Below are 26,110 nucleotides of genomic sequence, written 5' to 3'. Positions count from 1 at the left end.
CTTTTTTCTCCATTTTGATACTGCTAGCAGGTCCAGTAAAATGTTAACTAGAAGTTAAAGTTACAGATATCTTTTATTTTGTTCTTGATCAATGGACTTAATCTTTCACCATTAAGTTTAAATGTTATATGTATGTTTTTATTTTATGCCTTCATAAAGTTCATAACACTTTTCAAATTCCTAGTTTCCTGATAATTTTTATAGTTAATATATTAAATTCTGTCAAGTGTTTTTTCTTTATCTATTGAGATGATTATAGAAAATTGTATGAGATTGCTAGGGCTGCCATAACAAAGTACCACAGACTGGGCAACTTAAACAACAGACATGTATTTTCTCACATTCCTGGAGGCTGTAGGTCCAAGATCCAGGTGTTGGCAGGGCTGGTTTCTTCCAAGCCTCTCTCCTTGACTTGACCTTCTCTCTGTGTCCTCACATAGCCTTTCCTCTGTCCTCATGAATCCCTGGTGTCTCTTTGTGTATCCAAATTTTCTCTTCTTATAAGGACACCACTCAGATTGGAGTAGGACCCCTCCAATGGCCTCATTGTACCTAATTACCTCTTTAAAGGCCCCATCTCCAAATATGGTCACATTCTGATGTACATTCTGGGCCTTGGGGCTTCAACATAGGAAATTGTGGGGGGGACATATTTCAACCTATAACACTAATTTCCTCCTGGATATAGGTCTGTATAATATATACTTATATTTTATGTTTACCTATGTAGAAACCTTTACGAGTAGTCTGTGTGTCTTTAATTCTTAATGAGCATTCAAGTTACCATATGCTATTACTTCTTCTCAGCTGCAAACTTCTTTTAGTCTATCTTCTGAGGCAAGTATGCTAGTAATCAATTCTCTAAGTCTTTACCTGTGAAGACATTTATTTGGCCTCCTTGTTGGAAGAATAGTTTTGTTGGATATAGGGTTTTTGTTGGGCCTTTTTTCTCTCTTCCAGCACTTTGAATATGTCATCCCACTGTTTTCTAAACCCCATCACATCTGATCAAAAGTAAGCTGTTAATCATTTTGAGGTTCCTTTACTTGGTGGATCATTTTTCTCTTGCCAATTTTAAAGATTGTCCCTTTATCTTTGGCTTTTGACAATCTTCCTATGATGTATCTAGATGTGAATGTCTTTATATTTGTTCTACTTGGACTTTCTTGAGCTTTTTGGAAGTATAAGTTAGTTTTTTGTTGTTTGTTTTCCCATCGAATTTGGGACATGTTCAGCTAATAAAATTTCAAATTAAATTTGTGCTTTTTTTCTCTCTCTTTGCCTTCTACAACTCCCATTATATGTCTTAGTAATAGTGGAATTCTATAGGTCTCTGAGACTCTGTTAATTTTCCTTATTCTTTATTCTTACTGTTCCTCAGCAAGAATAATAACTACTGACCTAGCTTCAGATTCGCTGATTTATTCTTCCTTCAGGTCAAATCTATAGCCTAGGCATGCTAGTAAATTTTTCTTTTATTTTATAACTTTTAATTCCAGAGCTTCAATTTCTTTCTTTTTTTAAAGGAAGTTTTCTCTCTTTATCAAAAGCCTTTTTTTGTGGTGTTTTATTGTCATTATACTCTAATTTAAAAAATTTTTTTCTTATTTGAACATATGTATAATAGCTGATTTTAAGTATTTTTTCACTAAGGCCAATATCTGGCCCTTTCCATTATTTTCTTTATATTTATAGGCTATCCTTCCCTCTTTGTTTTTCTGTCTAATAAATTATTTTGTTGAGAAATTGGATGTTATAGATCATTATAGTGTAAGAAATTTGAATTTTGATTTTTCCCTGCAGCTGTTGTTTCTATTTTTTGTTTTATTATTATTATTTTTTTGAATGAGGGGCTCAGAAAACTTTATTTTTCATTTAGTGACTTACTGTAATAAATTTATAGAGTCTCTATTCCCTGCAGGTGCAGCCACTAAAGCCTCTGCTCAGTTTTTGGTTTTTATTTTTTAATTCTTGTTTTCATTTTTAAGGCTGGTTTCCTAGGGGTCAGCCCTGAGTCAGCATAGCTTAGTAGTCAACCACAAATTGTTCAGTTTTCTTTCAACAACTCCAGTCAACAAGGCACAAACATCTTGCCCTAGGAGACCTGCGTGTGGGTTGCAACATGCATTCAAAGTGCATGCAGTTTACAGTCAGCCCTGAGCAAGTGGGTAACCAATGCCCTCTTCTGTCTTTCCTGGCCCTACTGCAGCCCTGCAAATGCACAGCCTTCCAGATCCCCAGGAATACACCAAAGGTTTCCAGAGTTGTCTAGGACTATTTCATCTTTCCCATTCCCCTTAAATTTTTGCCTAATCTCTTGCCTGGTCCAGCAGTATGATCATTTTGGGTTGCCATGATGCTCTTTTTTCCCCCCATCATTTGCCATCAATCAATTACTATAGATTTTGACAACATCCCTGATATGGGACTTTTATGCACAGCTGCAAATAAGTCAGCCCACTCCATCAGCAGCAAGGCTGCTGGTCTTCAGGGATGGGGCAGGACAGTAAGCAGCCCCAAGTCAGACAGCACAGACGCTGTGCTTTTTTTTTTTTTTTTTTTTACCAACATTCAGTACTTTTTCTTGAGTAAATATTTTTCATATTTGTTGTACTCCTTTAATTAATTTCCAGAACTCTAAAATAGTTGTCTTTGATAATTTCATAGTTTCGTGAGTTTCATAGTTTTTTGTTGGAGGAGAGAATTTTCTGAGTTCTTCATTCCATCCTTCCAGAAGTCCTATACGAACCTTTGGGTTTTTGTCAACTGAAGCTGCTCACTTAGCCCATCCCATTGGTGGATTTTGGTTAAGAAAATGATGATCTCCTACATGCTAAGCATTTTGTTCATTTCTAGTGAATAATTGGGAATTCTATCTACCTAAAAATAGACCCTGACTTTATGTGGGTATCCTGGTGCTATGGTCCTCTAATCATAATGGGTTCTGTGTAGCATTAGGGCTTCATGAATTACAGGTGCAAGTATTTGTCTTGCATCTTAATCAGATTCTCTTCCTATGGCTTAGCATCTTATCAGATTTCTGAGACACAAGGATAAAAAGTAAAAGAATGACTGATATGCAGACAATATGAAAATTCTAAAATAAATTATGAAGAATGAGAAAAAGGAATAGATACTGTGGACTCCAGTTTTATGAAGATGGAGATTAGGCAGAGCTATAGAAATCTGATCAATGATTTCCTGGGGAGGGGAATGAGGGACCTTTCTGGGTGATGGTGTATTCTATATCTTGATGGGTTGTGGGCTACATTGTACACACATGGTAATACTGATTGATTTTTACAGTGAAAATCTGCAGTCTATGACATGTAAATTATTTCTCAAAAAGCACTCTGAAATAATTAATATATTCAGGTGATTACTACATCAAAGAAGAACCTGAATGTAATACATCAGAAGTAGAAAAAAAAATTGGGGGGAAAATTGATGACTGAGATACTTAGAATAGGTGTTTTGATGAATCCATTCACGTTTGAAAGGAGAAGACCAGGTAGATCTCTAGAATATAATCAAGCCTTACTAAATGAGTTTCAAGGTAACACATTTATTTTAGGTGAGGGTGTCTGTCAGGCATAGGATCAGGAAGAAACATAATCACAGAACAAAAAGAACAATGGTAGATAGAGTAGATAGAGTCTGCAGGTTGGAACAATGAGAGTATATCTCCACCATGGCCTTGCACAAATGATGGAGGTGAGGGGTATGAGATGCTCTGGATTTTGTTTATTTTTTATTTCATGTGTTTGACAACAGGAGATCACAGGGATAAACTATAGCACAGTACGTTAAAGTCATCTAAGCTGGAAAGCAAAGAGAAATAGGTAAAAAGAAGGCAATCAGATTAAATAATCATTGTTGGTCCTTCATGGAGTAAAGAAAGTAAGACTCCAGTTTTAGCTAGTGAAACTACAGCTAAACCCATTCAGCTAAAACTTTCAGAAAGGTCAGAATTCAAACCAAGACAGGGAAGCAACCTAAATGTCCACTGACAGATGAATAGATAAAGCAGATGTGGTATATATATACAATGGAATATTACTCAGCCATAAAAAGAATGAAATATTGCCATTTGCAGCAACATGAATAGACCTAGAGATTATCATCCTAAGTGAAGTCAGAAAGAGAAAGACAAATATATCACTTGTATGTGGAATCTAAAGAATAATACAAATGAACTTATTTATAAAAGAGAAAGAGACACACAGACATAGCAAACAAATTTATAGTTATCAGAAGGGAAAGGGGGTGGGGGAGGGATAAATTAGGAGTGTGGGATTAACAGATACAAACTACTATATATAAAATAGACAAAACAACAAGGACCTACTGTATAGCACAGGGAACTCTACCCATTATCTTGTAATAACCTATAAGGGAAAAGAATCTGAAAAAGAACATATATGTATGTGTGTGTGTGTGTGTGTGTGTGTGTGTGTGTGTGTGTGTGTGTATATAAAACTGAATCACTTTGACCAGAAACAACATTGTAAATCAACTGTACTTCAATACAAAATAAGCAAATGGATGAATGAATGAATGAATAAATAAATAAAATCACTCCAAAAAAAAAAAAGATTGCAAACTATGATGTATCCTCAAGGCAGAGACCATTGTGTGGGTACTTTGGGGAGTTATATTCATCTGACTGGGAAATTTTTCATCATTGTCTCTTCCTGAGGGTAAATTTTCTTTAGGATTGATTATTGGCCAAGGGTAAATAAAACGATTTCCTGGAGGTAAATTACTGGACAAGAAATAAACACAGAGGTATTCAAATATGCCAGGATAAGATATTATCTGGTTGTTGGATCTACTTTTTGCAAAACTGGACCTGTATACAGAGTAAACGTCTTTGAACTTCCAAAACAGACAGGTGGATTCCTCTGCTCTTTCCACATTCTTTTTGTGCAAGAATTGATTGAATGCATAGCGCCCTTATGAGTCTTAATGCCATTCACTAGGAGATCCAGTATGGCCTGAGGTTTTTTAGTGTCGAAATTGCCAGAATTACTTTTCAGGTTTGTTCTGATGATGGGGCTGTGTGCTTTCTTCTTCACGTCTACAACCTCTGACTTCAAGACCTTTGAGAACGTCTCTGGTCTGCATTGCTCCCATAGACTTCCCCTGGGAAGATGAGACAGCATTGTTAGAGCTCATCTGTTCATGCTGCCCTCTTGTGTAAAACCAGTTTTCTCTGAACTATACAAGTAATAAAAGGCTTCACTCTTTGCCAGTCTTTTTAAAACTCCACAAGTGGGAATTTTCAACTTTCCAGAAATACCATTAAATGATTTAAATTTCCTGCTCTAGCAATTTGTGGAAGTTAAAGCAGCTGACTTAGCACACGTGTGTACCCCATTGCCTAGCAACCTTGCACTTAGAATGTTGGCTTGTAACATTGTTTTGTTTTGAACATCTTTTCCTTTGTCTCTCAAGACCATCTTCATCATCTCTACATCTATAAATGCTACTACGACCTGTCAAATATTTCAACACATCGTTTATGTCATTAATTAAGGAGTACCTGCCCCATACTATTATAACACATGCCAAATGTACTGTCTTTTCTTCTCATCAGAGATTTGTTATATTTCACCTCATGTAGTCTCATCTATTTAAACTATTAATTTGGACCACCTTTTTTTTTTTTTTAATTTATTTTTATGGCTGTGTTGGGTCTTCATTTCTGTGCGAGGGCTTTCTCTAGTTGTGGTAAGCGGGGTCCACTCTTCATCACGGTGTGCGGGCCTCTCACTATCGCGGCCTCTCTTGTTGCGGAGCACAGGCTCCAGACGCGCAGGCTCAGTAATTGTGGCTCACGGGCCTAGTTGCTCCGCGGCATGTGGGATCTTCCCAGACCAGGGCTCGAACCTGTGTTCCCTGCATTGGCAGGCAGATTCTCAACCACTGCGCCACCAGGGAAGCCCTGGACCACCTTTTAACTCATGTAAGTTCTAGAACAGATTGGCTACATTATGTACAGACCTCCCTCCCATGTATTATGTAATATGAGGAAGTTACTAAAAGGATAGTTCAAGATAATGATTTGAAAGGACAGTCATAATATTTGAGGGCAGAAAAATCAGGAACATCGTGTGAGTATGGTGTTAGGTGGTGCCATTCAGCAAATGCTACTGGCATAGTGAAGATCAACATAGGTCCTTTTTATTAAAATTTTAGTAAATTTAAATCTAGGTCTTCTGGATGGATACCATGATAAATGCACACCGTTTTAGAGGTGTAATTCCCAAGGAAACTATATTTTAACATTGTTAAATCTGAGGGAAGTACATTTATTTTTGGAAGATACATATCAAATTTCTAGGACTTTTCATATTAGTTACACATATAAAGTTTATAAGTCATCACTCAGGTCCCTAGAAGAAGAAAATGAACAAAATGAAAAAGATCAGCTTTTCTTGGACACATTAGAGAACTGAGGTCTAAGGGCAAACAGATTCATCAAATTCTGGAGGGACAGATGTGTACAGAGTCACAGATGAGACTTGCCAACCTGAAGCACAAGCTTCTGGAGCCATCACAGGGTAGCTCAGATTAAATGGTAATTTTGTTAAATTCTTGGAAGTGGAGTGTAGACTATTTTTTATTTTTTATTTTATTTTTTATTTTTTATTTATTTTTGGCTGTGTTGGGTCTTCGTTTCTGTGCAAGGGCCCCCTCTAGTTGCGGCAAGCTGGTGCCACTCTTCATCGCGGTGCACGGGTCTCTCACTATCGCGGCCTCTCTTTTTGTGGAGCACAAGCTCCAGACGCGCAGGCTCAGTAGTTGTGGCTCACGGGCCTAGTTGCTCCGCGGCATGTGGGATCTTCCCAGACTAGGGCTCGAACCCGTGTCCCCTGCATTGGCAGGCAGATTCTCAACCACTGCGCCACCAGGGAAGCCCGAGTGTAGACTTTAAGAAGGAAAACATCCTGGTAAAGTCAGGTGTCCACACATCTCATAGGTTGTGTCTCCAGGAACCTGGAGTATTGAACCTGGAGTATTTTATTGAAGTAGAGTTGATTTACAAAGTTGTGTTAATTTCTGTTGTACAGCAGTGTGATTCAGATATATATTCTTTTTTTATATTCTTTTCCATTATGGTTTATCACAGGATATTGAATATAGTTCCCCATGCTCTATAGTAGAACCTTGTTGTTTATCTGCCCTATTTACAATAGTTTGCATCTGCTAACCCCAACCTCCCACTCCATCCGTCCCCGCTGCCCTCCCACTTGGCAACCACAAGTCTATTCTCAATGTCTGTGAGTCTGTTTCTGTTTCATAGATAGGTTCATTTGTGTCATATTTTAGATTTCACATATAAGTGATATCATATGGTATTTGTCTTTCTCTGTCTGACTTACTTCAGTTAGTATGATAATCTCCAGGTCCATCTGTGTTGCTGCAAATGGCATTATTTCATTCTTTTTTTATGGCTGACTAGTATTCCATTGTATACATGTACTACATCTTCTTTATCCATTCATCTCTCAGTGTACATTTATGTTGTTTCCATGTCTTGGCTATTGTGAATAGTGCTGCTGTGAACAATAGGATCCATGTAACTTTCTGAATTATAGGTTTGTCTGGATATATATGCCCAGAAGTGGGATTGCTGGGTCATATGGCAACTCTATTTTTAGTTTTATGAGGAAACTCTGTACTGTTTTCCATAGTTGCTGCACAAACTTACATTCCTACCAACAGTGTTGGAGGGTTCCCTTTTTTCCACACTTTCTACAGCATTTGTTATTTGTAGGCTTTTTAATGATGGCCTTTCTAACCGGTGTGCAGTGGTACCTCATTGTAGTTTTGAAATGCATTTCTCTAATATTTAGGAATGTTGAGCATCTTTTCATGTGCCTAGTGGCCATCTGTATATCTTCTTTGGAGAAATGTCTATTTAGGTCATTTCTCGATTGGGTTGTTCATTTGTTCTTGTTGTTGTTATTGTTGAGTTGTATGAGCCATTTGTATATTTTGGAAATTAAGCCCTTGTAGGTCGCATTGTTTGCAAATATTTTCTCCCATTCTGTAGATTGTCTTTTCATTTTGTTTTTGGTTTTCTTTTCTGTATGAAAGCTTATAAGTTTGATTAGGTCCCATTTGTTTATTTTTATTTTCATTTCTATTGCCTTGGGAGACTGATCTAAGAAAACATTGGTACAGTTTATATCAGAGAATGTTTTGCCTGTGATCTCTTCTTGGAGTTTTATGGTGTCATGTCTTATATTTAAGTCTTTAAGCCATTTTGAGTTTATTTTTGTATAAGGAGTGTTCTAACTTCATTGATTTACATGCAGCTGTCTGACTTTCCCAGCACCACTTGCTGAAGAGACTGTCTTTTTCCCATTGTATATTCTTGCCTCCTTTGTCAAAGATTAATTGACTGTAGGTGTATGGGTTTATTTATGGACTCTCTATTCTGTTCCATTGGTCCATGTGTCTGTTTTTGTGCCAATACCACACTATTTTGATTAGTGTAGCTTTGTAGTATTGCCTGAAGTCTGGGAGGGTTATGCTTTCTGCTTTGTTCTTTTTCTTCAGGATTTCTTTGGCAATTCTGGGTCTTTTATGGTTCCATATAAATTTAGGATTACTTGTTCTAGTTCTGTGAAAAATGTCATGGATAATTGAGAGGGATCACATTAAACTGTAGATTGCTTTAGGTAGTATGGCCATTTTAACAATATTAATTCTTCCAATCCAAGAGCATGGGATATTTTTCCATTTCTTTGAATCACCTTCAATTTCCTTTAATAATGTTTTATAGTTCTCAGCATATAAGTCTTTCACCTCCTTGGTCAGGTTTATTTTTAAGCATTTTATTTTTGTGGGTGTGACTTTAAAGATATTGACTTCTTCACATTCTCTTTCTAATATTTCATTATTAGTATAAAGAAATGCAACTAATTTCCGTATGTTAATCTTGTATCCTGCTACCTTGCTGAATTTGTTGATCAGTTCTAGTAGTTTTTGTGTAGAGTCTCTAGGGTTTTCTATATATAGTATCATGTCATCAACATATAATGACAATTTTACCTCTTCCCCTCCAATTTGGATAACTTTTATTTCTTTTTCTTGTCTGATTGCTGTGGCCAGGACTTCCAATACTCTTTTTGAATAGATGTGGTGAGGGTGAGCATCCTTGTCTTGTTCCAGATTTTAGCAGGAAGGCTTTCAGCTTCTCACCACTGAGTATTATATTGGCTGTCAGTTTGTCATAAATAGCTTTTATTATGAGATATGTTCCCTCTATGCCAACTTCGGTAAGAGTTTTTATCATGAATGGATGTTGAATTTTATCAAATGCTTTTTGTGCATCTATTGAGATGATCATGTGGTTTTTGTCTTTTATTTGTGTGGTGTGTCACATTGATTGATTTGCATATGTTGAACCATCCTTGTGAACTTGGGATGAATCCCACTTAGTTGTGATGTATGATTTTTTTATGTGTTGTTGGGTTCTGTTTGCTAATATTTTGCTGAGAATTTTTGCATCTATATTCATCAAAGATATTGGCCTGTACTTTTCTTTTTTGGTGGTGTCTTTGGTTTTGGTATCAGGGTGATGGTGGTTTCATAGAATGTCTTTGGGAGTGTTCCCTTCTCTTCAATTTTTTGGAAAAGTCTGAGAAGGATTGGTATAAGTTCTTCTTCGTATGTTTGGTGGAATAAGTCCATCTGGTCCTGGACTTTTGTTTGTAGGGAGTTTTTAAATTACAGATTCTATTTCACTTCTAGTGATTGGTCTGTTCAAATTATCTGTTTCTTCTTGATTCAAGTTTGATGTCCTGTATGTTTCTAGAAACTTTTCCATTTCTTCTAGGTTGTTGAATTTGTTGGCATATAATTATTCATAGTATTCTCTTATGCTTTTTTGTATTTCTGCTGTATCAGTTTTTATGTTTCCTTTTATTTCTTATTTTATTTATTTGGGTTCTCTCTTTTTTTCTTCTTGTGAGCCTGGCCAGAGGTTTGTCAATCTTGTTTATTCTTTCAAAGAACCAGCTCTTGGTTTTATTGATTTTTTTCTATTGATTTTTTAATCTCTTATTTATTTTCTCGCTGATCTTTATTATTTCCTTCCTTCTGCTGACTTTAGGTTTTGTTTGTTCTTCTTTTTCAGATTCTTTTAAGTGGTAGGTTAGGTTGTTTATTTGATATTTTTCTTGTTTTTTGAGGAAGGCTTATATTGCTATGAACTTCCCTCTGACTTTAGGTTTTGTTTGTTCTTTTTCGAATTCTTTTAAGTGGTAGGTTAGGTTGTTTATTTGAGATTTTCTTGTTTTTTGAGGCAGGCCTTTATTGCTATGAACTTCCCTCTAAGAACTGCTTTTGCTGCATCCCATAGATTTTGTATGGTTGTGTTTTCACTGTCATATGTCTCAAGGCATATTTTAATTTCCTCTTTGATTTCATTGTAGACCCATTGGTTTTTTAGTAGCATGTTAGTTAGTAGCATGGGTTAGTCTCCATATAACCATTTTTTTCTTATTTCTTTTTTCTGTGGTTAATATCTAGTTTCATGATGTTGTGGTCAGAAAAGATGCTTGAGATAATTTCTGTACTCTTAAATTTGTTGAGGCTTGTTTTGTGCCCTAATATGTGGTCAGTCCTAGGGAATGTTCCATTTGCACTTGAAAAGAATGTGTATTCTGTTTTTTCAGATGTAATATCCTGAAAATATCAATTAAGTCTAACTGTTCTATTGTATCATTTAGGATCTCTGTTGCCTTATTGATTTTCTGTCTAGAAGATCTGTCCATTGTTGTGAGTAGGGTGTTAAAGTCTCCTACTTTATTGTATTCCTGTCAGTTTCTCCCTTTATATCTGTTAGTATTTGTTTTATGTATTTGGGTGCTCTTATATTAGGTGCATATATGTTGACAAGTGTAAAATCCTCTTCTTGTATTGATCTTTTTGTCATAATATAACGTCCTTCTTTATCTTTCTTTATGACCTTTGTTTTAAAGTCTATTTTGTCTCATATGAGAATTGTGACCCCCCCGCTCTCTTGTCATTTACGTTTGCATGAAATATCTTTTTCCATCCCCTCACTTTCAATCTACGTGTGTCCTTTGCCCTAAAGTGGGTCTCTTGTAGGCAGCATATTGTAGGCTCTTGCTTTTTCATCCAGTCTGCCACTCTGTGTCTTTTGATTGGAGCATTTCATCTATTGACATTTAATGTAATTATTGATAGATATGTATTTATTGCCATTTTAAACCATGTTTTCATGTTGATTTTACATTTCTTCTTTGTCCCTTTCTTTATCTTTTTGTTTTTCCTTTTGTGGTTTGATGATTTTCTTTTGTATTAAAGTTACGTTCTCTTATTTTTGGTTTTTATGAATCTATGTTTTTGATTTGTGTTTACCCTGTTTTTCAAGTATGTAACCCCTTTCTTTTATCTACTTGCCTTAGACGGGTAATCATATAGACTCAAACAAATTCTAGAAAAACAATCTACATTTTCTTACTCTGCTCCCCCACATTTTATGATTTGATGTCCTCTTTTACATCTTCATGTTCATCCTTTTGGTGGTCATTGTGGTTATCATCACTTTCACAGAAATTTAAAATTTTTTAAAAAAATCTGTGTAATGGTTTATTTAAGTAATTTACTTTCCAATTGTGATTTTCTCTTTCTTATAGATTCTTACTTCTCTTTTATTTAGGAAAGACCTTTCAATATTTCCTTTAGGGTAGGTTTAGTATTGCTGTATTTTAGCTTTTGCTTGTCTGAGAAATTCTTTATCTCTCCTTCTATTCTAAATGATAATCTTGCTGGGTAGAGTATCCTAGGTTGCAGATTTTTTTCTTTCAGGACTTGAATATATATTGCCACTCCCTTCTGGCCTGCAATGTTTCTGTAGAGAAATCAGCTGATGGCCTTATAGGGGTTCCCTTGTAATTAACTCTTTGTTTTTCTCTTGCTACCTTTATAATCCTCTCTTTAACTTTCGCCATTTTTATTATAATATGTATTGGTGTAGGTCTCTTGGGTTTATCTTGTTTGGGACCCTCTGTGCTTCCTGTACTGGTATATATTTCCTTCTTTAGGTTTGGGAAGTTTTCAGCTATAATGTCTTCAAATACATTTTCGACCCACTTTTCTATTTCTTCCCCTTTTGGAATTCCTAATATGCACAGATTGACATGCTTTACATTATCCCATAGGTCCCTTATATTGCTTTCATTTTTTTTTCATTTGGCTCTCTGTCTTCTGCCCTGATTTGGTGATTTCCATTATTCTATCTTCCAGGTCACTTATTCGTTTTTCTGCATTATTCATTCTGCTATTCATTGCCTTTAGCTCAGCTTCCATCTCTGCAAATGAGTTTTCTAATTTTTCTTGGTCCCTTTTTATAGTTTCTAGTTCCTTTTTACAGTACTCTGCATTTCTGTCGATAGCCTTTATAATTCCTTCAGTGTTTTCATTATCTCCTTTTTGAACTTGGTGTCTATTAGACTGAAGAGGTCTGTTTCATTGTTTTTTCCTTTAGCAGAATTCTGCTTCTTCATTATAGTTACATTTCTCTTATTCTGTGAGTTTAGGAGAAACAGTTATCTCCTGCGGTCTTGGAGGGCTATTTATATGTGGGGGCGTCCCTGTGTAGCTTGTGTGGGTTTAATATATTTGGTGTGAGGGTTTTTTTTAGTATGCATGCCTGTTGCCTCTTTCCCCAGAGTGTGCTGTTTGTTATTCCCTTGATAGTGGGTGTGCAGATGCATCAGCTGATGACCGGTCCTGGGATTCTCAGCGGCTGTGGCAGCTCAGATGCACCCCCAGAGCATGCAGTTGGAGCGGAGGCAGCTCACAACCACTCCTGGAGTCTGGGAGGGAGGCAGCAGTGGCTTGCAACCACCCCTGAGGCCCTTGCAGGCAGTGTCCTGCCCTCTGTGAGCACACACACAGGGAAAAAGGCTGCAGTGGTGGGCCCTGACCCTCCCCTCATGCAAATCCCTAACAATGGCATCTGGCCTCTAAGGTGGCCCAGGCTTCCTCTGTGTAAACCCTCAGTTGCTGTCACACCAGATTCTAGCACACCCCACCCCCAAGTCTGTTTCTGCACAGCCAACCCCAGTCTTCTCCCTGGGTCTGATCTCCGAAGCCTGAATTCCAGCACCCAGCCCCAGCCCACACTGGTGATCATGTTTCTCAGGCTGGGGAATGCAGGGCGGTGGCCCTGACCGTCTGTGCAGTCCTTCCTTCACTCTGGCTGCCAAAAACCAGCTGCTGCATTCTCCTCTGAGGCTCTGAAGCTCCCCTTCTGTCTTGGCTGATCTCCTTGCCAGTGAGGGGCTTTCCAGGGTGCAGGAACCTTTCCTCTTTCACAGCTCCCTCCCAGTGGTGCAGTTCCCATCCCGATTCCTTTCTTACTTTTTTTTTTTCCTTTTTCTTTTGTCTTACCCAGTTACGTGGAGATTTTCTTGCCCTTTCAGCAGTCTGAGGTCTTCTGCCAGTGTTCCGTAGATATTCTGTGAGAAACATTCCACATGTAGATGTATTTCTGATGTATTTGTGGGAGAAGGTGAGCTTCACTTCCTACAACTCCTTTATCTTGATCACATTCCCTAGCTCATCGTAGTTTTTATTTGCATTTCTCTAATAATTAGCAATGTTTAGCATCTTTTCGTGTGCTTTTTTGTCATCTGTATGTCTTCTTCGGAGAAATATCTATTTAGAACTTCTGCCCATTTTTCAATTGGGTTGTTTGTTTTTTTGATATTGAGATTCATGGGCTGTTTGTGTATTTTGGAGATTAATCCCTTGTTGGTCGCAGCCTTTGCAAATATTTTCTCCCATTCTGTGGGTTGTCTTTTCATTTCATTTATGGTTTCCTTTGCTGTGCTAAAGCTTTCAAGTTTAATTAGGTCCTATTTGTTTGTTTTTATTTTCATTACTCTAGGAGGTGGATCTAAAAAGATATTGCTGCGATTTGTGTCAAAGAGTGTTCTGCCAATGTTTTCCTCTAAGAGTTTTATAGTATCTGGTCTTACATTTAGGTCTCTCATCCATTTTGAGTTTATTTTTGTGTATGGTGTTAGAGAATGTTCTAATTTCATTCTTTTACATGTAGCTGTTCAGTTTTCCCAGCACCAATTGTGGAAGAGACTGTCTTTTCTCCATTGTATATTCTTGCCTCCATTGTCATAGATTAATTGACCATAGGTGCATGGGTTTATTTCTGGGCTTTCTATTCTATTCCGTTGATCTATATTTCTGTTTTTGTGCCAGTACCATACTGTTTTGATGACTGTAGCTTTGTAGTATACTCTGAAGTTCAGGGACCCTGATTCCTACAGCTCTGTTTTTCTTTCTTGAGATTGCTTTGGCTATTCGGGATCTTTTGTGTTTCCATACAAATTTAAAAATTTTTTGTTCTAGTTCTATGAGAAATGCCATTGGTAGTTTCATAGGGATTGCATTGAATCTGTAGATTGCCTTAGGTAGTATAATCATTTTGACAATATTGCTTCTTCCAACCTAAGAACATGGTATATCTTTACATCTGTTTGTGTCATCTTTGATTTCTTTCATCAGCGTCTATTTATAGTTTTCAGAGTACAGGTCTTTTCCTTCCTTAGGTGGGTTTACTCCTTGGAATTTTATTCTTTTCAATGTGGTGGTAAATGGGATTGTTTCCTTAATTTCTCTTTCTGATCGTTTGTTGTTAGTGTATAGGAATGCAAGAGATTTCTGTGTATTAATTTTGTATCCTGCAACTTTACCAAATTCATTGATGAACTCTAGAAAATTTCAGGTAGCATCTTTAGGATTTTCTATGTGTAGTATCATGTCATCTGCAAACAGTAACAGTTTTAGTTGTTCTTTTCCAATTTAGATTCCTTTTATTTCTTTTTCTTCTCTGATTGCCATGGCTAGGTCTTCCGAGACTATGTTGAATAAAAGTGGCAAGAGTGGACATCCTTGTCTTGTTTCTAATCTTAGAGTAAATGCTTTCATCTTTTCATCACTGAGTATGATGTTAGCTGTGGGTTTGTCATATATGGCCTTTATTATGTTGAGGTAGGTTCCCTCTATGCCCACTTTCTGGAGAGTTTTTATCATAAACCGTTGTTGAATTTTGTCAAAAGCTTTTTCTGCATCTATTGAGAGGATCATATGGTTATTATTCTTAAACTTGTTAATGTGGTGTATGATACTGACTGAATTGTGGATAATGAAAAATACTTCCATCCATAGGATAAATCCCACTTGATCATGGTGTATGATCCTTTTAATGTATTGTTGAATCTGGTTTGCTAGTATTTTATTGAGGACTTTTGCGTTTATGTTCATCAGTGATAATTGCCCTGTAACATTCTTTTTTTGTGATATCTTTGTCTGGTTGTGGTATCAGGGTGATGGTGGCCTCATAGAATGAGTTTGGGAGTGTTCCTACCTCTGCAATTTTTTGGAATAATTTCAGAAGGGTAGGTGTTAACTCTTGTCTAAATGTTTGATGGAATTCATCTGTGAAGCCATCTGGTCCTGGACTTTTGTTTGTTGGAAGTTTTTTAATCATAGTTTCAACTTCAGTACTTGTGATCGGTCTGTTCATATTTTCTATTTATTCTTGGTTCAGTCTTGGAATATTGTAACTTTATAAGAATTTGTCCATTTCCCTTAGGTTGTCCATGTTATTGGTATATAATTGTTTGTAGTAGTTTCTTATGATCCTTTGTATTTCTGTGGTGTTAGTTCTAGCTTCTTTTTCATTTCTAGTTTTATTGATTTGAGCCCTCTACTTTTCTTTCTTTATGAGCCTGCCTAAAGGTTTGTCAATTTTATCTTTTCAAAGAACCAGCTTTTAGTTTCATTGATCTTTTCCATTGTTTTTGTCATCTCCCTTGCATTTATTTCTGCTCTGATCTTTATGATTTCTTTTCTTGTACTAACTTTGGGTTTTGTTTGTTGTTCTTTCTGTAGTTGCTTTAGGTGTAAGGTTAGGTTGTTAATTTGAGATTTTTCTTGTTCCCTGAGGTAAGATTGTATCTTGTAAACTTCCATCTTAGAATGGCTTTTGTTGCATCCAATAGGTTTTGGATCATTAAGTTTTCGTTTTCATTTGTTTCTAAGTAATTTTTTATTTCCTCTTTGATTTTTTCATTGATCTATTATTGGTTGTTAGGTAACATATTGTTTAGGCTCCAAGTGTTTGCGTTACTTACAGTTTTTTTCCTTGTAGTTGATTTCTAATCTTATAGTGTTGTGGTTGAAAAAGATGCTTGATAAGATTTCAGTTTTCTTACATTTACTGATGTTTGCTTTGTGGCCCAGCATGTGATCTATCCTGGAGAATGTTCTATATGCACTTGAGAAGAATGTCTATTCTGCTGCTTTTGCATGGAATATACTATAGATATCAACTAAGTTCATCTGGTCTAATGTGTCATTTAAGGCCTGTGTTTCCTTATTGATTTTCTGTCTGCATAATCTGTCCATTGATGTAAGTGGGGTGTAAAAGACCCACCCCCTTATTATTGTGTTACTGTCAGTGTCTCCTTTTATGGCTGTTAGTGTTTGCCATATATATCGAGATGCTCCTATGTTGGGTGCATATATATTTCAATTGTTATACCTTCTCAGATTGATCCCTTGATCAGTGCGTAGTGTCCTTTGTCTCATGTAACAGTCTTTATTTCAGAGTCTATTTCTTCTGATATGAGTATTGCTACTCCAGCTTTCTTTTGATTTCCATTTGCATGGAATACCTTTTTCCATTTCCTCACTTTCAGTCTGTATGTGTCCCTAGATCTGAAGTGGGTCTCTTGTAGACAGCATATATATGGGTCTTGTTTTTGTATCTATTCAGCCAGTCTATGTCTTTTGGTTTGAGAATTAAATTCGTTTATGTTTAAGGTAATTATCTATATGTATATTCCTATTGCCATTTTGTTAATTGTTTTGGATTTGTTTTTCTAGGTCTTTTTTCTTCCCTTTCTCTTTTGTTCTCTTCTCTTGTGATTTGATGACTAACTTTAGTGTTGTGTTGGGATTGCTTTTTCTTTTGTGTGTGTATCTATTGTAGATTTTCAGTTTGCAGTTACCATGAGGTTTTGATATAGCCATATATGTATCTCACACACAAGATTGTTTCAAGTTGCTCGTCTCTTAATTTCAAATGCATTACCAATATATCCTGCATTTGTGCTCTCCTCATGATTGCTGGTTTTGATATCATATTTATATGTGGATGACTTCTTACCTTTATGTTTGCCTTTATCAGTGAGCTTTCCCATTCATAATTTTCTCATTTCTAGTTGTGGCCTTTTCTTTTCTGCCTAGAGAAGTTCCTTTAGCATCTGTCATAAAGCTGGTTTGGTGGTGCTGAATTCTCTTAGCTTTGCTTGTCTGTAAAGCTTTTGATTTCTCCCTCGAATCTGAACGAGAGCCTTGTTGGGTAGAGTATTCTTGGTTGTAGGTTTTTCCCTTTCATCACTTTAAATATATCATGCCACTGCCTTCTGTCCTGCTGAGTTTCTGCTGAAAAATCAGCTGATAACCTTATGGGGATTCCCTTGTATGTTACATGTTGCTTTTCCCTTGTTGCTTTTAGTATTTTCTCCTTGCGTTTAATTTTTGTCAGTTGGATTAATGTGTGTCTTGTTGTGTTCCTCCTTGGGTTTATCCTGTACGGGACTCTCTGTGCTTCCTGGACTTGGGTGACTGTTTCCTTTCCCATGTTAGGTAAGTTTTTGGCTATTATCTCTTCAAATATTTTCTCAGGCCCTTTCTCTCTCTCTTCTCCTTCTGGGACCCCTATAATGTGAATGTTGGTGTGTTTAATGTTGTTCCAGAGGTCTCTGAGAGTGTCCTTATTTCTATTCATTCTTTTTTTTTTAATATGTTCCATGACAATGATCTCCACCAATCTGTCTTCCAGCTCACTTATTTGTTCTTCTGTCTCATTTTTTCTGCTAATTGATTCCTTCTAGAGTGTTTTTCATGTCAGTTATTGTATTGTTCACCTCTGTTTATTTGATTTTTAAATCTTCTAGCTCTTTTTTAAACATTTCTTGTATCTTCTTGGTCTGTGCCTCCATTCTTTTTCTGAGATCTTAGATCGTCTTTGCTATCATTACTCTTAATTCTTTTTCAGGCAGATTGTCTATCTCCACTTCACTTAGTCGTTCTTCTGGGGTTTTATCTTGTTCCTTTGTCTGGAACATATTTCCCTGCCGTTTCGTTTTGTCTAACTTCCTGTGTTTGCAGTCTCCGTTTCTGAGGCTGCAGGTTTGTAGTTCCTCTAGCTTCTGGTGCCTGCACCCTGGTGGGTGAGGTTGGTCCAGGGGTTTGTGCAGGCTTCCTGGTGGGAGGGACTGGTGCCTGCCCACTGATGGGTGGAGCTGGGTCTTTTCCCTCTGGTGGGCAAGGCCATGTCAAGGGGTGTGTTTAGAGATGGCTGTGGGCTCAGGATGACTTTAGGCAGCCTGTCTGCTGATGGGCGGTGTTGTGTTCCCACCCTGTTGGTTGTTTGACTTGAGGCATCCCAGCACTGGAGCCTGCAGGTTGTTGGGTGGGGCCAGGTCTCAGTGCCAAAACGGCGACCTCCAGGAGAGCTCACAGTCATGAATATTCCCCGGGGCCTCCACCACCCTCGTCCTTGTCCCCACAGTGAGCCACAGTCAACCCCCGCCTCCCCAGGAGACCCTCCAAGACCCGCAGGTAGGTCTGGCCCAGGCTGCTGTGGAGTCACTGCTTTGCCCTGCATCCCAGTGCGCATGAAACCTAGTGTGGACCCTCCAGGTGTGGAGTCTCTGTTTCCCCCAATCCTGTGGAGCTCCTGCACTCAAGCCCCACTGGCCTTCAAAGCCAAATGCTCTGGGGACTCCTCCTCCTGATGCCATACCCTCAGACTGGGGAGCCTGACATGGGGCTCAGGATTCTCACTCCTGTGGGAAAACCTCTGTGATATAATTATTTTCCAGTTTGTGGGTTACCCACTCGCTGGTTATTGGATTTGATTATATTGTGAAAGTGCCCCTCCTACCATCTTGTTGTGATTTCTTGTCTTTGAATATAGAATATCTTTTTTGGTTGGTTCCATTCTTTTTTATTGTTGGTTGTTCAGAAGTTAGTTGTGATATTGGTGTTTTCATGAGAGGAGGTGAGCTCAAGTCCTTCTACTCCACCATTATGTCTCGAACATGTTTTGTTTTGCTGTTAAAATAAGGAAACCAACTCCTGTTGAGCCCCAAGCTCACTGTTTTTTTGCTGCCTCTGGAGTGGCAGGTAAATCCCTCTTGAATTCTGGATCCTTGTGCCATGGCTTTTTCTCCCCCCTGAGCTTTCAGAATTATTCGAAGCTTTTCCTGGGAGTAAACTTTCTGAATCTTGTATAGGCAGCATCCTTCCTAGTCTCTTCTGGGAATGCCTCTTGCGTCGTATTGATTTGAGTAGATATTAAGAGATCTCGTTAATGGCTGGATGATGAATCCTTTACATTAGAGAAACTTCTAAATTGGTAAATTTTTAGAGAGTTCTCATTACTAACAGCTGCTTCATTGGTAACTATAAAAAAACAAATTAGAAGGTAGAAAAAATATTTAGTGGTTAACCTAAGAACTCCCTTAATTTAAAACAAACAAACAAACAGAAAAACGGTTTGGGAAGCCTTATTTGTGGTCTCCACTTCCCCTCAATGAGTCTCACAGATGCTAATAAAAACAGTAGGATCATTAATAGGTTGATTAACAGAGAAAAAGAAAAAACTGAAGGAAAGTCTAGAGACTTCCTCCCAATGAGGTGGAAATTTTAAAAGTACTTGTCCCAAATGGATAAAGAAGTCTTTAGGTGGTTATTAAGAATTGGGATAAATTAAATGGACATCAGTGGTATTAAAACAAAGATTGGTACAACAGTACCTAAGGCTGGATGACCCAAAGAGACCCCCTTTTTGATTCCCAACATTAAAGCACTCCAAACGAGTTTGCTCTATTTCTCCCAGCTTATACATATACTTAAAAATGTTGGAAGAAAATTACTCTGAGATACTTGACAATTACTTGCGCAACAGTTAGGCCTAGTTAAAATCAAGTTAAAAGATTGATAAAAGGGCCTGAGTCCCTTGGCTCAACCCCTCACTGGGGACCCCAGTGAGCCTTTTATACGAAAATTGATAAATGGTCAGGAATAAAAAGAAAGGAAAGCTTCTAGGACTCCTTGTAACAGCAAGGCTTTTTTATTGTGTCCTAATTGAAACTAAAAGCTAAACGTGTAAGAGTTGATAGAATTGAGATGAAAGTTTATAAAAATTGGTATATTTAAATATGCTTTATTGAAGATGGTTACATCTCTTTTGCCTAATTGTATTGTGGGATAAACAGTATGTCTCACTGGGGAATGCTTCCCCTGATTGGTATTATAAGACAGGGCATATGAATCTGTCTCTCAGGAAACATTAATTAAACATACTAAGGAAACCAATGGGGTTACCTGAGACTGTACACTATAAAGTAAAAACTGCAAGGTAATATTCAGGGGCTAATAAAAGAAAAAAAAAAACAACAGAAACTTTACTCTGGGTCTAGCCTGTGCACTCAGAAAGAGGGACTTAGTTGAATGCTTTGTGCAAGCTTTTGAAGGCTTGATAAACGAAACTAAAATCCTAAAACATAGAACTCTTAAATTTCAGTTTAGTTGGAAATCTTCTCACTTGTATGAAAAAAGCAAATGAAAGAAGCTGTAGTTGGGCAAATCAATCTTTTAATATCATTTAGGAGGCAGACCAGTTCTCTGGAGAATTAAAAGCAGCTATCTTTGTCTTGCAAATCTCTACAAATCAGAAATTTAGATATAACCCACAATGACCTGAGACTGAGCCTAATCAGTTCAATCAGAAAGAACCTGAAACCAAGGAGAGAAAAAGGGAAAAAGTGGCCTTTTAAAACTCGAACAACTGGAAAGGCTCCCTCACCTAGAATCTAAATTATAGCCTCCTTAAGTGTTTATCAAGGACAAATAAAAATCTTACGTCTTTTCCACAAAGAGTAAAGCCCTAGTCATCTGAGCAAATAAATTTAACTTATTTCAACTATTATTTATAAACTAAGTTTATATTATGTTTATATTGTTTATGAACTTACTTTATATTGTAAGTTTATATCTATGTAAGTTTATATTATAACACCTGATTCATAACTGTTAAAGTGAAGCTATGAGATTTCTAATTATGTCTTTTTATGTCTGTGTGTATTATACATATAACATAACTCTACCTCCAGAAAATATGATCAAAATTAAATTTATAAAAGAGCTTTGTTTGACTTGAAAGTAAGCACTTAGAAATAAAATATTTCTAAATATAATAGAAACTGGTCAGAATGAATTTGAGCTTCACATGATCTAAGAAATATCCAATATTAAGTTACTATCTGGTATTAAAGCTAGCTTAGGCTTGTTGGTTTATCAATATAGACATGTCTTACTTTTATTGTACCTAGGTTAACTGAAGGTCAGTAAGGTCATGTTATTTCTGTTGGAGAATTTGTCAGCAAGAAGAAAAAATTAACTTGGTATATTTTCATAACTTGTAAAACAAAAGTAAATGAGGAGTTTTCAGGTGAACTCTTCAGGAATTATATTTTGGGTATGTCTGTCTAAAATAGTTTCTCCAGATTTCTGGTAACCTGAGTTTTGCTAAGTTAAATGATGGGAAACCATTGAATTTCAAAGTCATTTCAAATAAGATAAAATACTGGAACATTAAATGCTAAGCAGGTCTAAAATTACCTACCTTTGTATCCTTATGAGAAGGAAAGAGGCAGGAAGTTATGCTGTGAGAAGATGTACGTCTCTGGAGGTTATGGATTATTCCAGTCAGGAAATGCTGGTATGACAGAGAGTTCACAATTACTTGGCTGCTTGTCAGTTTTTGCTAGAGATTAAGGTTTTTAAGGGTTAAAATTGTAATATGTAGTTAAAGCTACTAAAAATGAGGGAAGCATTTCAGTATGCAAGGAAAATAGGATGTGTGTCTTCCGCAAAAGAAGGTATGAGGAATGGAAATACATTTTGTTAAGTGAAAAGAGTGATTTTTGTTCTAGAGCTGGTTCTTGATGGAAAAATACAGGACAAACTCATATGGATTCAGAAAGTCGTGAAAGGTTTATGGAAAGGGAGCCCTGAAAAGTAGTTTTGTGCATGGTTAGGCTGAGATTAAGTTTAATTAGGTAAATGGATTTTGTTAAAAGTGGGCTGGTGCAGGACTGGATTTGGTTCCTCTCTTTGTTAAGAGAACAAATTTTTCTTGGCATACTGCTTTTGATTGTGTTCCTTTACCTTTAAGTGATCTGTATTTGCTTTTGAAATATTTTGTCACTTACGTTAAATAAGTATTGTTTCACAGTGACCTATGATCCTATTTGACTAAGTGTCTTGAAACCTTTTTGATATTTTTGACAGACTTCTCAAATATCAAATTCTAATTGAAGTTCTTTTGACCTCCAGCTAACTCTGGAATGCCTCAGAGGAACCCTGAGGCACCTTAGAGAAATGTTAAACTAATTAAGCTTATTCGGTATGTTAAATTACTTGAAGCATTGTTAAATGATTGGAGACAAACTTTCGGTTATATTGTATGGGTAAATGTCATTAATATAGATATTCCAAAATTTATATGAAATTCCTAAAAATCTGATATGACCTGGTATGTTATCAGTCATAATTCTATTTATCTCAAAATGTTGTATGTCACAAAAATATCCCAAATTTCTTGTCAGTTGCATTGTAATCAGATCTTTAACAATGCCATTTTAAGTCTTTATCATTTAAAAACAATCATTGTTTTACTCTGATTTTATAAAATGAGAATCTTCAAGAAGATTCATAAAAAGGATTTTTTAACAAATTTTCTGATAACTTTTATATCATACAACTGAACTGGGTAGGAAATTTTAAAACTCTAATGAAAAAACCTGATGACTTCATCCAGATCAACAGGAATTAGTTACATGGGACTGAATGAACTGATACATAAGACAATTTTATGACTCTTTTCTGAAATATACTGCCTTTTAATCTTTTCCAGAAAATCTTTCCTCTTATGCTGTGACCTGCAACAAGTTGATAAAGTATACTTTTGTAAATGATTATGAAACATTTAGCTTTTTCTCTCTACCTGATTCTTCCAGAATTTGGCTTCTCCAGGTGGCTCCCCTGTGGACTTGATGGCTTATTGCAACCAGATTATAACTAGTTATACTAATCTTTGTTTTAATTTGCTCTCTCTTGTTGTTTTCAAATTATTTATACCTTGTGTCTCTCTCTGCTGTACTATGATCTTATTAATGCTACTAGCTATATTACTTATTCTGTCTATTTTATAGGATTGTTATCTCTTGCACTACCCAATGTGTAACCAGGCCTCCGACAAAATTAATGATGGCTAAAAGTCTTGAGGTAGTTGATCATATATAACTCTACATAGAATAATTGTAATAGTGCAACTCTAGATATGGGAAGAAGCAACAAAGGAAAACATTACCTGGATCATAATAGTCTAGTAAGACAGCTGATCCAGAGAATTTTAGAAGATCAATAGCCCTAATCCAAAAAATGAGCGGATTGAATAGCCTATCACACAATCTTCGCCTGATCTAGGAATGAGCCTTCCTAGCACTGTGGGACAAAATTGGTCATTAAATGCCTCCCAAACGTTGGTTGAATTTATGACCAAGAGGAAAGTTGTGGACATAGAATGTTACCAGCATTTCAGTAAACAAAGGATGCTGCAGCCACTGCGGCCACCCCCAGCTGTGCACCCTGAGGGGAATTCAGGATGGAGAAAAACAGGATACTGGCCCTAGATAGTTAAGGTGCATATCAAAGGAATAATTTCAATTGGCCCAGACTCTTGCATCTTCTCATACATGGAAAAGTGCTAAAATTCATTAACTTGAGATGTCTGGTTTTTCTCTAACAGTAATCTTTTGATGTTCTGACTACCTGTTTTTGTTCGTTTGTTTTGTTTCATTTGTTTGTATTGTTTTGTTTGCAAAACTCCTTTATATCCTGGCTCCTGTTTTGTTTTGTTTTGTTTTGTTTTTGTTTTGTTTTAAATTTTTAAGTTATTTCATTTTCTTTTTTTTTTTTTAAAGAGTGAAATAGAGAGAAAGTCTTTTTTTAAATTTATTTATTTATGGCTGTGCCGGGTCTTCGTTTCTGTGCGAGGGCTTCCCCCAGTTGTGGCAAGCAGGGGCCACTCTTCATCGAGGTGCGCGGGCCCCTCACCGCCGCAGCCTCTCCCGTTGCGTAGCACAGGCTCCAGACGCGCAGGCTCAGCAATTGTGGCCCACGGGCCCAGCCGCTCCACGGCATGTGGGATCCTCCCAGACCAGGGCTCGAACCCGTAGTCCCCTGCATTGGCAGGCAGACTCTCAACCACTGCGCCACCAGGGAAGCCCCCTGGCTCCTGTTTTAACCTCTTTGGAAATAATCCCTCAGAGCTATCTGAGGAGCTGTATCTTGGGCTTAAGTCCTCAGTAAGCCCACTGAGTAAAACATAATTCTCAACTTCTAGGTTGAGCATGTTTTTTGGACACCTATCTGTTGAGCTCCTCCTCTGCACGAGGTACTGTGGTAGATGGGAGTATAAAGATGACAGTGCTTGGTTTTTGAGAAGGTCAGGTCGCAGTGGAAGAGGCAGTACTGTGACTGTGTTGCAGCCTGTGTTGTACCAGAGCTACATGCCAGAGGGGGTGAGTGGAGGGTTTCTCTTCCATACAGGCTGCTTAGGAAGAGCACCTCTGAAAAGGCGGCATGTGAGCAGGGCTGGAATGTTACGAGGGGTACCTGGGGACAGAGCTCCAAGCAGAGGAAACGGCAAGTACAAATGCCCTCAAGTACAGATGCCCTTAGGTGGGAACCATTTTGCTTCTACAAAGGGAAGCAGAGAGGCCACTGTTGCCAGAGGGCAGTGAGTAAGGGTGACCCCCAAGGGGGAGGGGAGGTCTAAGGTGAAGGGGTTAGGAGCACATCACTACTGTCAAGTCTTGGGCTTTTACTCTAAGATGGGAAGTCCTGGAGGGTTTGGAGCTGAAGAGCCACATGTTTGAACTCTGGCTTCTCTTTTTTTTTTTTTTTTTTTAACACCTTTATTAGAGTATAATTGCTTTACAATGGTGTGTTAGTTTCTGCTTTATAACAAAGCGAATCAGCTATATGTATACATATGTCCCCATATCTCCTCCCTCTTGCGTCTCCCTCCCACCCTCCCTATCCCACCCCTCTAGGTGGTCACAAAGCGCCGAGCTGATCTCCCTGTGCTATGTGGCTGCTTCCCACTAGCTATCTGTTTTACATTTGGTAGTGTATATATGTCCATGCCACTCTCTCACTTCGTCCCAGCTTACCCTTCCCCCTCCCCATGTCCTCAAGTCCATTCTCTACATCTGTGTCTTTATTCCTGTCCTGCCCCTAGGTTCTTCAGAACCATTTTTTTTTTTTTTTTTTTAGATTCCATATATATGTGTTAGCATATGGTATTTGTTTTTCTCTTTCTGACTTACTTCACTCTGTATGACAGACTTTAGGTCCATCCACCTCACTACAAATAACTCAATTTCGTTTCTTTTCATGGCTGAGTAATATTCCATTGTATATATGTGCCACATCTTCTTTATCCATTCATCTGTCGATGGACACTTAGGTTGCTTCCATGTCCTGGCTATTGTAAAATAGAGCTGCAGTGAACATTGTGGTACGTGACTCTTTTTGAATTACGGTTTTCTCAGTGTATATGCCCAGTAGTGGGATTGCTGGGTCGTATGGTATGAACTCAGGCTTTTCAAGAACCACTGTGGCCTGCTGTGCAAGGGTGACAGTGGGAGATAGTTAAGAGGCACTGCAGTCATCCAGGTAAGAGATGATGGTGGCCTGGGTTTTGGTGGCTGATGGAGGTGTGAGAAATTATCAGGTGTTTCATATGTTCTCATGAGATTTGCTGAAGGAATGGGAGTGGAGTGTGAGACCAAGGATTCAAGGATAACTGTGAGGTCTTCAGCCTGAGCGCCTTGAAGGAGAGTTGCCATTTATGGAGATGGGAAGACGAGGGGAGGAGCTGGCTGTGGGTGGG

General features: G+C 37.5%; 1 protein-coding gene across 1 annotated transcript in view; it reads right to left on the bottom strand.

The window, feature by feature from the left end:
- POC1B (POC1 centriolar protein B) overlaps positions 1-26,110 on the bottom strand; it is a 145,200-nt gene that overhangs the window by 11,646 nt on the left and 107,444 nt on the right. The gene's annotated exons all lie outside the window — the stretch shown is intronic.

Source organism: Balaenoptera physalus (genome assembly GCF_965194825.1).
Source record: "Balaenoptera physalus genome assembly, chromosome: 13".
NCBI classification, from domain to species: domain Eukaryota; kingdom Metazoa; phylum Chordata; class Mammalia; order Artiodactyla; family Balaenopteridae; genus Balaenoptera; species Balaenoptera physalus.
The sequence above is the reverse complement of the archived record's forward strand: the minus strand, read 5'-3'. Positions and strand labels throughout refer to the sequence as shown.